A 14,247-nucleotide genomic window follows, 5' to 3' on the forward strand; every position below is an offset into this window, starting at 1 on the left:
TACGGCAGGCGGCGCTCGTCCGGCTGCTCGGCCTCGCTGGGGACGAGCCTCGCTCTCCCCGCGCCGCCCGGCTGATCCCGGCGCCACCCTCTATCCCCACCTCTGTCCCCGAGGAGAGACACCAGCTTCAGTCTGTGTGACACAGTTTACCGGCAGGAAGGGGTGGATGCCTAGTAGAGCGAGCGCACCGGTGACTAGAATGGAATCATCGCCAGGTAACGGCGTTTCCCCTTCTCTTTGCAGAAATGAAATGGTCCGAACGTGAACGTGGCTGCACGCAAGTACACTGTGAATTTAAATCTAAGATCACCTTTATAGGGCGTGAGCAGGGATGGTACTAAATTGTACAAATTCCACGGAATTTGTCTGGAACAGTGAGACTGATGGATTAGGTGAAGAGCAGAGCAGCCAGGATGTCTTCCGTCCCCTGGGAAACGGCCACTTCTAGTCTTCCTCGCCCTGGGGGCTCATGGGAAGGAGCCTGAACACTGCCCCACATGGGGGTCAAAGTGATAATGAGACAGAATGACAGAGGCCAGGGTCGAGTAAAGGGACAGCAGGCAGAAAGAGGGTCCCAGAAATAACTTTTCTGGTCTCCACAACCCCTGCCACCTGGGTAGGGAGCGCCCGCCCAGCCCCATCCCCCTGGCCACCGCCGCCTGGGCGTGGGGTCCATATCCGGATCAGGACCCTGTCCATCCACTGGGCTGCCGATCATTGCTGTTCTCGCTAAACATAAGTGAGAGTGGAGCAGACCGTAGTGTGCACGAGAGCAGGAAACATGCGTGGAAGCAGCCAGTCCGCAGAGAGAAAGAAGTAGGAGCAGCTCTCAGCGGCAGCACTCACTGATAACCCTGAGTCTGGTGTTTCACTTTCCAAAGCCTATGCTTCAGGGAGGCACTGTGAGAGGTTTAGGCTGGTGAGTTACGCGGGGAAGGAGACTGCTGCTTCTAGGCACAGAATATGTAACTGCTGGTATCAGATACACAGTCTTTCCCCTCGGCAACAATATTCTAGATAGCCGTGGTCCTTCAGCCAGGGTTGAGATTGAGGAGGCAGGGCAGAGTCCCCAAGCCAATAGTAAACCTGAGAAGTTTTAATACTCCCAGGCTGGGAGGAATTAACTTTTTTAATTTTAAAATTTTTTATTTTAAATTTTTTTAATGTTACCCATTACAGTATTATATAATAGGAAAAGTGTCCTATAACTTTTACTATTTAGTCCCTATCTGAAAAATGGAACATTTCATAGAAGGGTGGGCCTTGGTTAAAGCTGCCATGGGATCAAGCTATAATCTCCAAAGTGGAGCCCTGAGACTGATGAGGTCTGACTGTAGAAGATGTGAATTGGAGACCTGAAGAGTCTCCTCGGATCTTTGGACAATTGACTGAACCCAAATCAAAAGCTAGTCTCTACCTTTTCCTGGTTCTTCACCCACCAATTTAGAAGGCTTCTACTTCTGAACTTCAAAGGAACCATGTTGGGGAAAGGAACTACTTAAGAGCTCAAGTCCCTTTGAAACTACTTTGTTAACTCTCCCAATACCCCCCTAAATCTCACCCACATTCAGTATTTCTGTTGAAGCCACAATTGGTACCCATAAAGACCTCTGAGACGTTATCTTTGAAGAAAATTGCTGAGCTTTTCTTACTAGCAGGCATCAGAGTCAGGGGTGTTGGGTGAGACGGTAGGAAAAGTCATGTACAGATGGGACCTTGACCCCACGGAGTTTCCAGGCCAACAATTTTGAAGCCTTTTTTATGGACATTTATTGTGATTTGAGCACAGAAGATAAATGCACCAGACTGAAAAACTTCAAACATAAGTGCCCCTCTTTGGGTGCAAAGACTTCTAAAGAAGCTCTGTGGAGAAATCCAGAAACAGTGCAGGGAAAGGGGAATCAAAGATCAATGAGGAAGAACTTTGATAAAAGGTGGTTGCAGTTCAACATACTGCCCTATGGTCTCCTGAGATAAAATCACTGTAAAAGAATAAATAAACCCAGCTCTGCTCAAGGAAGTCCCAACTCCATGAAAGCCCACACAGCACCACCTCCCTAGCAGGGCAGGAAGTTCACAGTCAGCAATAATTCCATCACATCATCCATGCACTACTTCTTCTTACATTAGGCCAAAGCTTTTGGCAAATACCAGACCGCTAGGCTACACAGAGCTGCCACATCACTGCCACCTTTCAGAGGACTCCTAGCTCCAGGGAGCAGAGGTAAAGCAGCAGCCTTCATTTTTCTGATCCTCTGGCCAGCACAAAGGCACACTGCTGCAGCCTTCATGTGTGGGCCTTGTAACAGCAAACCAAAGGCAGCAAATGTCAAGCTCCTGCTTTACAGATGAGAAAATGGAGGCAATTCAAGGAAGTACTTCTTTTTCTACCCCAGCCTCTAGCCTCAATTAAGGACAGGCTCTAGTCAGTTCTGATAAACATGAATGAATGAATGAGTTAGTGAATCCACAGTATATCAGTGCTACTGAAGCCATCTTCTTACAACATTGGATCTGATATTCAGCACTGTTCACCAGATAAACCTGTACTAAAACATGGATTTTTCAGGACCCAAACTATTGTTCTTGGGTAAGTGAAGCTTAATATTTTGTCCCTTTGAACACTACTAAGAACACTGGCCTCTACCTAGAGTAGGCAGGGCTAAGAAGCCCTTTCCTAGAGGAGACAAATCAAAAGAAACTATCTCATTTCCCACTTTCAGGTTTGCCATCTGTTACCTATCCTCCAAAAGATACACGGGGAGAAGCGTATTTTTTGTCTCTCTGTAGTACAATGTGTGTCTTTCTCCTAGTGATGATCCCTTTCCTTCTCCCCCACATATAACCTCCCTCCAGAGCAAAGCTCATCACTGAGCTAAACCCTGTTACTGCAATCACAGAGGTTGGGGGTTAGGAGAAGGAGGGACTTAACCAAGTGAGGGGCTCACAGTAAGCTCACACCTGGGCTGTATTTATTATATACATCCCAGTTTGAAATGTTTCTGACGTCTCTAAAAACACCTTCCATCTCCAAGTGTCTATCTCTAGTGCCTTTCCCTTGGAGTCATTCCCCAGCTTCCTAATCCCCTGTCCTCTGTTCATATTTGGAGTTGAAAGTCTTGTTTGTGCACCTGTGTTGTGAATTTAGTCTAATGTGCATTGTAGACATTCATATTAGATTCTCTTTGAGTTCAGAGTCTTATAACTTTTAGCACATAATAAAGACACTAATGGCCTAATTAAAATTTTAAAAGCTTGATGACATTTCAGAAGCCAGGTACAGCAGAGGAAAAGACAAACTTGCTGGACCTCACTCCATCTGAGCAAATTGTTCAATAGTTTTGGTTGCTTCTGCCTTGATATTCACCCTATATCTCCAGGGTCCCTTCAATTCTGAGAATTTCTGATGTCCTTCCTGTAAAGTCCCCCTTGGTTTTAGTCAGGAAATATCCCTTTCAGTTGCTTGCAATAAACTAACTCTAAGTGGTACATTCCCTCCCCCTTCCCTGGAATAATATTCTAATCTCTGTCCTATTTCTTGCTCAGCTAGCAACTCAAACACAGCTATTTAGGAAACTACACTGTTAAGCACTGCATTGTACTGGGTTCCTTAGAGGAGAATAGGCAGACTGAATGACAAGGTATGTAGTCTTTTAGCAAGTGTCAATTCTTCCTGCAAAACACTGGCATTCCAATTTACAAATCAAACCTTCTGTATTTGATTAGTATGTGTCAGGCTGCCAGGGCCAGAACCTCCCAGCCCCTTGGAATTGGAACTGAATGCTTGTAAATAAATGCCAAGCAACTGAACTTCAACAGGGCAGAGCCCACTCTTGGAATGAGAACAGCCTTAACTAGGAGCAGATTGTTAGAGCATCCTCACCATTGGCTTATGTGTCCTATTCTGCGATAGATAATATAATTAAAGAAGCTAAAGACATGCTGCTGCCCCTGATCATAGGCCATGACTAGTCAGCCTTTAAATGGGTGTGTTAAAAAGGCCAAGTTCTGGGCCAGGGATTTAGCTCAGTGGTTGCACCACCTGCCATGCAAGCTCAAGGACCCAAGTTTGATCCCCAGTACCAAAAAAAGAAGAGGCCAAGTTCTGTTGCTATTTCAGTAGCAAGTTAGCAGTGCAGAAGAAAGCTATTTCTTAGTCATAGCATGCATTTTACTTTGTCATCTGGAGGATGCATTCTCCTGTTTACAGAGAAGTCCAGTGAGAAAGGAGACATGGTTTAGTTTAATGCAGACCTATCAACAGCACTGGGAACTCAGGGCATAACTTGCCACTCTCTGTCAGCATCAGCTTTATATATGAAAATAAAAATAATAATACTGCATCTATTCTATTTTCCTGTTGTTGTAAAATGACAAAAACTATACTTTAAAGGGGATGAAATGAGAGACAGTTTACAGATATTTAAAAAGATTTATCCGTCTTATGAGGGGTTTTTGTGGGGTTTTTCTTGTTTGTTTTGCCTTTTTTCTCTTACAGTGCTTTTTAGATTGGCTGTTTTACTAAATGTGCTCAGCTGACTTCATTGTCAGCAAACCAAATGTAAACCAACAATTTAAAACTGCATTTCAAACATTTAAGATAGCACTGAAACTCCCCTACCTCTTAGGAATAGCAATTCTTAAGATACCCTGAACCTTGAAGGTGGATTACAACAAGTATGGAGGAAATCTCATCCCAGACTCCAAGCATAAGACCAGTGAGCACGTCCAGGCAAAACTGACTAAGAAGTCATGGAAGGAGCAGAAACGGAGGGAGCAAGGGTAGATGCTCCTGCCTTCTCCTCCATCAAGAGACAAACCCATCCTAAGGAGAAGACTAGCAAGGATTATATGGGTGTGCGCACGCTCTCTCTCTCTCTCTCTCTCTCTCTCGGATTGAAAGCACACAGCACTGAGGACTTCATGCCCTTTAGCTGCTTCCCTACCCATTCAGCCTCATAGCAAGCACCTAGCACCCTTCATGCACCCCAGTACCTGCACTCAAAGGTCAGTCCCCAATGTACCCTTCTATCTGACCAGGCCTCGCCACACACATCAGTGCTCTCTCTACCTATTTTTTTCCTGCTTTACACCTGGCTGACCCTCCACATTCTTCAGATCAGCTCTTTTCAAAAGGTTCTCTGACCTCCCTAAGAGGGTCACATCTCACTGTTACAGTCCAGTCCTGTACAGTCCAGAGCTAACTACTGGTCTGCTTTGATGTGCTTTTCACAGTTGTAATTTTGCATGCATTAATGAAGTGCTTTGTTAAAATGTCTGTCTTTTCTCTTCTCCCAGGACTCTGCAAGCTCTGTTGGGGCTCACACTGTTGGGTTCTAGTCACCACTGCTTGCCCAATGTAAACAAAGGAATCTGACATACAAAGATGCTCCACGGGACATTGAATGAATGAAGGAAGAAAGGAATAATTGAATGAATGAGCAACTGAATGAAAAGATGGAGAAGTTTTGGGAAATTTAGCAAAACTTAAGAGAAATTTAGTGCTTCTAAGGAACAATGATGGCCTAGCCTCCCAAGCCTAGCTAAACATGATCAAGGGCCCACAGATCAATGAGAAAGTCACTCAGTGACCACTGCATGAGAACCACTCTACAAGTGAATGTACCACGGAGTACCTAATAGGTAATGTGGAAAATATGGGCCGTGAACCCAAAGCAGGGAGAGGTCCTGGTGAAAAGTCTTTGTGAGACAAGAGATCCTGAAATTCATTTTGGTTCAGATGTCCAATCTCATCACTCAGAGAAGCTCATAATGGGCTGGTATTATTTCTATTCCACAAGAAAAGAAATTGAGACAAGGTTGTTAAGCAATTTGGCAAGAAGCTAGAGGCCTATTTCATTTCATTTTACTTTCTGTGGTACTGGAGATTGAACCCAGGGCCTTCGCACTGAGCTATATCCCCAGGCCTTTGTAATTTTTTTTTGAGACAGTGTTTCACTAAATCACTAAGTTGCCCACTAAGCTGCTTGATAAGTGGGTTCAAACTTGTGATTCTTTCCCTGGGCAGGGGGGAAAGCTAGGGCATTTGTAACAAATTACCACTAAATGGGCAGTTTAAAACTACAGTGTTGCACAACTGTGGAGGCTGCAAATCTGAACTCAAAAGATCAGGGAGGCTGGTTCTTTATGACACCCTGGAGGGAAACTCTGCTCCATGGTGGTCCTCAATCCTGATGATAAACAGCGATCTTCAGGTTCCTCATTTTACAGATGCATCACTCTACTCCCCACCTCTGCCTTCCACTTTCTTTGTGCATCTGTGTCTAAAGTCACTCTCACCAGGACACCAGTCCTATCCAGTAGGTCCTCATCCTAATTTTGCTAACTGCACTCATGGCACTCGTATTTCCAGATGAGGGCACCTTCTGAAGTGCCATGAGACTGGGAATCCCACATGCAGTGTCTTTCTGGGAGACACAGTTCAACCCATAGCAAAGTCCACTTCAGGGCTCTGGTCTCAAATACAGCTACTACCGGCTTTACAGTGGCTCAACTTACAATTCTTTGACTTTTTGATAGCACAAAACTGATTTACCTTAGTAGAAACCACACTTCAAATTTTGAAATTTGTTCTTTTCCTAGTCTAGCAATAAGCAGTAGGATACTCTTAATGCTGGGCTGCAGCAACAAGGTGCAGCTCCCCCGGTTCACATGACCAGTGTGGTGAGTAACCAGTGTGCTGGGCGCCAGTATTTTCCGATATTGTGCTTTGTGTTCTTGCATCCCATCATGTCTACAAAATGCCCCTCTGCTTTCTATTCCCATACAGCCATTCTGTCCTGCACTGTAAGCACATAATTAAATACCTTACATGAGGTATTCCACATTTTATTACAAAATAGGCTTTGTGTTAAACAATTTTGCCCAACTGAAGGCTAAGGTAAGCCTTCCAAGCATGTTTAAGATGGGCTGGGCTAAGCTAAGATGTTTAATAGATTAGGTGTATTAAATGAGTTTCCCATTCATAATATTTTCAACTTACTATAGGTTTATCAGGACGATATGTATTTCTCATTCCTTAGCATTCTTAAGCCACCTTCCCAAAGAGAACAACTCTGAGATAATTGGCAGATTTCCTTACTTAATGTCACTGCTGAGAGAAATTAAAAAGGAGAGATCAATTACTTCCTTCACACAGCATGTCTCTTCAAAATAATGATATTTGCATGCATTAACTTTTGAAAATCTTCTGGGACCTTTTATCTCAATTCCATATCTATTTCCTCTATTGCCTTAATCAATATCTAGCCATTTAAACACATAGTTTAAATCCAAGTACATAATATTTGTCTTCCATGGCACATTATTCTGTGCCCTATCTGGTGAACTCTGGGGAGGAAAAGGAGACTAAGCCTGAAAATACAGACCTTAAATGCGGAGAACTAAAAATTCTGAATTACAGTACTCTATAATTCTTAATAAGCCCTTTGGGTTTACAGATTTTCCTAATGAAAAACTAGAAATGTTTGCAATCAACTCATTAATGGTCCTAACCGTTAAACATTAAACAATAGGGCCAAAGATGGAGCTGTAATTTGTATCCATTCATCTCATCTCTTAGCCTTTTGGAAGCACTATCAGGCAGAAGATACACATCACACTTCAGCAAGTTCAGTTTAGGTATTTTGCAAAACAAAAAGGGATACAGTGCTCAGACCTAGATTTTGCCATGAGATTCTTTTAAATTTAAGTAAAAACTGAGACTGGCACTGAGCAATTGTGCTGGATCATCCTGTCAGCTTGGATAGAAGAGACTCCTAGAGGAGTGACTGCATTGTCACGAAGCTCTTCAGTACCTTAACCCACTAGCGAATTCTTGGCTGAATGGGCTGTTAGGAAATGGAACCTGGCTGGAAGAAGTGGGTTGGGGTGACCTTGAGGTCTATGTCTGGCCCCGGCCCTTCCTCTCTGCTTCCCAGATGCTACCAGCTGGGCAGTTTTCTGCTGCCCAGCCCTTCCCCTGTGATGTTTCTACCTTGGAGCCAAGAGATCATGGGTGAGACCTACGAAACCATGAGTCAAATTATACTTCTCCTCCTTTAAGTTGCAGGCATCAGGTATTTTGTCCCAGCAACAGAAAGTTGATGAATACACTTACTCAGTCTCCATTTGCCTAGTATCTTTCATTATTTGAATAAATGAATATGCTTTAAAAGTTTTTTTAATCTCTTAATAGTTTTAAAATGGTTACTACCTTGGTTAGTTATACCAAGGAGTCAGAAATTTTAATTTTTCTCAAAATACATTACAAGTGAAATTAACTAAAACAATTCCTTAGCTAACAAAATTATTCGAGATAAATGAAAGCCATTTTAAGAACAATTTCCAAAACCAATATATATTTAATATAGCTTATGGAAAATAGGACTACTGTAAAAAGCTCATACAACTCAATAAAAAAGCAAAATATTAAACTCAATAGGAAAATGAACAAAGAATATGGGTACCTCACTGAAGTTATATAAGTTGTTATGTATGAAAATGCTGTGGCACAAGAAATGGGTCTAAAATAATATCGATTTCACTAAATTGGCAAATATTTAAATATCTATTTTAATAAAGGTTTCATGCATCCTGCATAGTTCCAGGTAGAATAAAATTCATTCAACTATTGAAAATCAGGTTGGCACTATACATCAACTTTTTAAAATTGGGCTGTTAATTCAGTATTTTTATATCCAAAAATGTATGTTAATTAAATAAAATTTCATTCAATGAGCCATCAGTGAAATGCAAATCAAAATCACACAGACATGGAACTTCATACCCCAAAATACTACAAAATTTTAAAAAATAGATCATAATAAGTATTGGTGAGGTCATTCAGAAGCTGAAACCTTTATTCATACAAGGCTGGTGGAAATATAAATGGTGAAGTCACTTTGGAAAGCAACCTTGCCAATCATAAATGGTTAGACAGAGCTACCATATGACCTATCCATCCTTTGCACATGTCATCCAGTGCACAGTTTTCTATGCACTCTCTGGCCTTAGTCGTATAAAACAACCAACTCTGGGTAGAAAAGGAGACTCATTAGGCCTGAAAATACAGAACTTAAATTCAGAGGACTAAAAATTCAGAATTACTATATAATTGTGAATAATCCCTTTGGGTTTACAAATTGTCCTAAAGAAAAACTGGAAATGTTTGTAATCAACTCGTTAACTTCACCACTAGTTATATGTCCAATAGAAATGAAAATATATGCCGACACCTAAATTGTATGAATATTTATACCAGCATTATTGAGAACAGCAAAAATTGGAAACAATCTAAATGTCCATTAATTGATGAATGGACATATAATGTATAGTAGAGCCATGTAAGTAAATTGTTTTCTAAATAAAAAAATTAAGTACTAATACATGCTACATGTTAAGGCTTATATTTAGATGTCCTCCCAAAGCCTCATGTGCTCATAGGTGGCGCTGTTTGGATAGCCTGGATCAAAGCTGTGTGATGCTGGGACTAAGGATGTGTAATATCTAAATTGGCTTACAGGGTGTGCATAATGGAAGCCACACCCTGGGGGTGGGTGGCACCAATCAATAGGCTTACAGCCTGGGTGGGATATACAGGGAGAGAGAGAAGATAGATTTGCTGCTGCTGTTGCTTGCTGCTTCACTGGCTCCTGGCTGCTTTGCCATGGTCTGTTTCTCTTTTGCAATGCCCTTCTGCCATACTACCTACCCTGCCTTGGAGTCAGCCAACTATGGACTAAAACATTTACAAACTGTGAACTGAAATAAACCTTTCCTCCTTTAATTTTGATCATCAGTATTTTGTCTCAGCAATAAAAAAAGTAATTAAAACATTACAACATGGATCATCCTTGAAAATATGATAAGTGAAACCTCCTCATGATTCCATTCATATAGAATGTCCAAAATAGACAAATCTGTAGAGAAAATAGATGGTTGGTTGCCTAGTGCCAGCAGAGGGCTGAGGAATTGGAGGTTGATGGATAAAGGAGGTGGGATTTCCTCTTTTTTTGATACTAGGGATCAAACTCAGGACCTTGTGCTTGCAAGGCAGGCACTGGAACCACTGAGCTAAATCCCCAGCCAGGATTTCCTTTCGGGATAATGAAAATGTTCTAAATGGATTGGTGGGGAAAAGTGTACTATGCTCTACACTAAAAATCACTGAATTAAATTTGTGATTTGTATAGTATATCAATTAGGTCTCAATATAATTGTTATGAAAATAGAAATTTAGGCAAAGATTATTACTACAACAAGATAGTCCTCACAACGTTATACAACAGGAAAATAATGAAAGCAACCTAAAAGTTCATCATTAAGGAATGTTTAAATAAATTATATTGTTTCTTCATGAGGAAATATAAGTTATTATAAATTTAAAGTTTCTGAAGAATATTGATACCTGAAAATTTTCAGAATATATTAACAGTAGCTATAATAAAAGTGAAAATATACAATTCAAATTATATATGTATGCATAGTCATAAAAAGAGTGTCTGGAAGTATTTAAAATGTCACAGTGGTTATCTATGAATGGTAAGCTTTATGGGTGATTTCTATACTGTTTCTATTCATGGTATCATCTAAATTCTCTCCCTTGAGAATCTATATAATTGAAATAATAACATCAAAGACAATGTATGAATATAGTTATATTTTAAGTTTAAGGTAGTATTTTAGCAAAATTACTTGCATAGCTATAACTTTTATATGACCACATTATAGATTCCAGATTAATTGCTGGTTTACACATAACAAAAATTTGGTATACAGAGGCAATTTTATAAAGAATAAATCCTTAGCGGTAAAGACTTCAAGTACTCCATTATTTAGATATTCTAGAGTCTTAGCATTTCCTACTCTCTTATTGATGGAGATCTGGGCTGCTTTCAGTTTCAGACTGTTCTGAATAACACTGCTGACATTCTCCTTTGCAACAATGATAACACATTGATGCAAGCACACCTGTCAGGTATTTACCCAGAAGTAGAATTGCATAGGCACAATGTAATATATGTTCCACTTTGGTATGTATTGGCAAATAATTTTACAAACTGGTTGTACTGATTTACACTTTCACCAGCAGTATTTGACAGTGCCTTTTGTCCACATTGTCACTGAAACTTGGTATCATCATCAGTTGTTTTAATTAGTTATTCTACTGCTTTGTAAGTATGAAAACATATCTCAAATTGATTTTAATTTGCATAGTGGCTCATTGATGCACTTGTGAGCATTTTTTCATATTTTTATTGATCATTTGAATATTCTATTTTCCTCTGTTTCAGTCCTCCAAAAATGTCATTTCAATTGCATTTTTGAGGATTAAACTAGAATTTTAGGTTGACAGTTAAACTTTGCAAAATTTCTTACTATGTGCCTTGATGTTTTTTCACCAGTATAGGAACTGTTCTTAGCCATTATCTCTTCATTCATTACCTCTGCCACATTCCTAGACTGCAATTACTCATGTTTTAGACTTTTCATTGTATTTCCTATGTATTTTACCTTCTTCTTTGTATTTTTATCTCCCCGTGCTTCATTCAGGCTTATCTTTTCATAAAGAATCAATGTGTGTTCAAATTGTCATTACTTGTTTCAGTTACTATATAAAAGTACAACTGATTTTTTTATATTGATTGTCCATGAAATCATCTTGTCTTGGATCTTCTATGAATGCTAACACACAGCTTGCAAACATGTGGTGTGTGGATGGTGATCACTTTCCATTTCCAGTGCTTTATTTCCTTCCCTTGACCTATGGCACTGACCAGGACCTTCAATGAAATGCTGAGGAACAGTGGTAATAGTAAACATTTGGTTTTTTTCCTGGTCACAGGAGGAGATTTTCAGTGTTGCCTCATTAAGTGTTGTGTTGGCTTATGTTCTATTTTTAGAAATTCCCATCTAATACTAGTTTGCTAGGACTTTATTATGAAGTTAGTTTAATTTCATCAAATATTTTTGCTGCATTTATTGAAATAATATTTTTTTCTTTATTGATTTTTAAATATTTAAATAGTCTTGCATTCTTGGGAAAACTACATCTTGCTATATTATTTTTATAAATTTTGTAAATTAATGGATTAGATTTCCAATACATAGTTTTAGATTTTTATGTGTGTTTATAAGTGTAATTGGTATATAATATCCTTTTCAGAATATTTGTTAGATTATTTCAGACAACTGAAGATACAAGTATTCTTGAGCCATTTTAATTCAATTTTATAACAATGATTCTCAACTGGGCTGCTGTCACTGAGGGCACCAAGCTAAATAGGGAAAAATATTATATTGACATTTATATAGGCAAAATATGTTAGAAGGGAAACTTGAAAAATTAGGCTCACATCATTAAAAAAAGATTCCACCCTTACTACTTCCCTGGTCATGACTCAGTAATCTCCACAATGGCCTGGTGGGCAATGGCTTCCAATCCACCATTAAAAAAAAAAAAGAAAAGTTAAAAAGCTTCTGCACTGCAAAAGAAACCACCAACAGAGCTAACAGACAACCTACAATATGGGAAAAAAAATTTTAGCAGCTGTACCTCAGACAAAGGACTACTATCTAGAATATATAAAGAACTGAAAAAAATCAGACCCCCCCAAAATTCAAAGACCCAATTCAAAAATGGGCAACTGAGAAATAGACATTTCTCAGACAAAGAAGTAAAAGCAGCCAACAAATATATGAAAAAATGTTCAACATCATTGGTCATTCAAGAGATGCAGATGAAAACAACACTGAGATTACACCTCACCCCAGAAAGAATGGCTGCTATCAAGAAATCAACCAATAACAAATGCTGGCAGGGGTGTGGGGAGAAAGGAACCCTTCTCCATTGCTGGTGGGAGGGTAGACTGCTACAACCACTGTGGAAATCATTATGGAGATAGCTCAAAGAACTAGGACTAGAGGTCCCATTTGACCCAGCTATCTCCCTGCTGGGTATCTTCCCAAAAGAATTAAAATAATCATACCAGAGCGATATATGTGCACCCATGTTCATAGCAGCACAGTTTGTAATAGCTAAAGCTTGGAAGCAGCCCAAGTGCCCATCAACTGGAACCTGGATAAAGAAGATGTGGGTTTTTTTATAAAATGGAGTACTACTCAGCAATAAAGAACAAAAAACTAGAGTCATTTATAGCTAAATGGATGCATATCAAGGGCATACTCTTAAGTGAAATAAATAGGACACACATATGTAAATACTGAATAGTTTCTCTAGTGTGAGAAACTGATAGTGTAAACAAGGGTTAAAATGATTAAAATGAATAATTGATAATTTGAAATAGGAGAAAAGGTCCAAAGATGAAGGGGTGAAGGGAGGGGAAGGGGAAAGGAAAGGAGGGAAAGGAAAAACTATGAGAAAAGAAAAAAAATGGAAATGAAGTCTATGTAAATAGGGAAGGGTGGAGGGGGTGAAGGGCACACAGGTAATGGGGGAAAAAATAAGAACCAAAATATATCATGTACAGGTGCAAACACCCAATGATAAATGTAAACGTATTGTATACCGAAAATGTACCAATAAAAGAACTTAAGAAAAAACAAAAAAGAAAAGTAGTTAAAGGATCAGACTTAGAGTCCTAGGTCAATCCCCAGTCAATTTCTTCCAGGAAAAATTAGAAAATAGATAAGGAAAATCCCATATGTTAAAATGTCCTTTTGTTTATATTTACTCTAATTTATACATCTTTGAACAGGTGTTTCCTTTTAATAAGACCTTATCTAAGAATAAGAGAAGACACACAGTCTGTGTAACAGAGGTTGTTAAAATAAGCTTCAGATAAATGGTTTGGGAGGACCCCTGCCAGATAATGTACTACACATGCCACTTTTCCTCTGCCACAGGGAGAAGCAGAGACAAGGCTTTGCTGAGTAATAAATATATTCACAGGAAACATCACCAAATTCGTAATCTCCAGAGTAAAAATGAAAACATAAAACACATTATGAATAATACAAGAAATATCAAAGTAAAGCAAAGAGTATGTTAGAACGGGAAAATGCAGTGACCAAATTCCTTATTACAGCATGTTGTCACAACAAAAATATTTATATTTCCACAGATCTCTAATACTATGGGATAAAAGGATCTGTTCTAAGCAGTGACCAATACAGAAAACACAAATCTTAGAAGCTACCTGGAAAACATGTTCTGTTCTGTACATGTGTTAGTGTCAGTGTCAATGAATATTTATTGTGTTAGCATTGAGACTTGTCTGCAAATAC

General features: G+C 39.4%; 1 protein-coding gene and 1 long non-coding RNA gene across 2 annotated transcripts in view; one reads left to right on the forward strand and one right to left on the reverse strand.

Moving 5' to 3' along the window:
• The window catches only part of Cntln (centlein), a 553,090-nt gene that overhangs the window by 121,097 nt on the left and 417,746 nt on the right, over positions 1–14,247 (reverse strand). The gene's annotated exons all lie outside the window — the stretch shown is intronic.
• LOC110347731 (uncharacterized) lies at positions 20–11,639 on the forward strand. Its single transcript, XR_002392500.2, has 2 exons — positions 20–215; positions 5,299–11,639. It is a non-coding gene; the product is annotated as an uncharacterized LOC110347731 (long non-coding RNA).

Source organism: Heterocephalus glaber, unplaced genomic scaffold, assembly GCF_053883595.1.
Source record: "Heterocephalus glaber isolate CG9 unplaced genomic scaffold, H.glaber_assembly_v1.0 deba00001481, whole genome shotgun sequence".
NCBI classification, from domain to species: Eukaryota; Metazoa; Chordata; class Mammalia; order Rodentia; family Bathyergidae; genus Heterocephalus; species Heterocephalus glaber.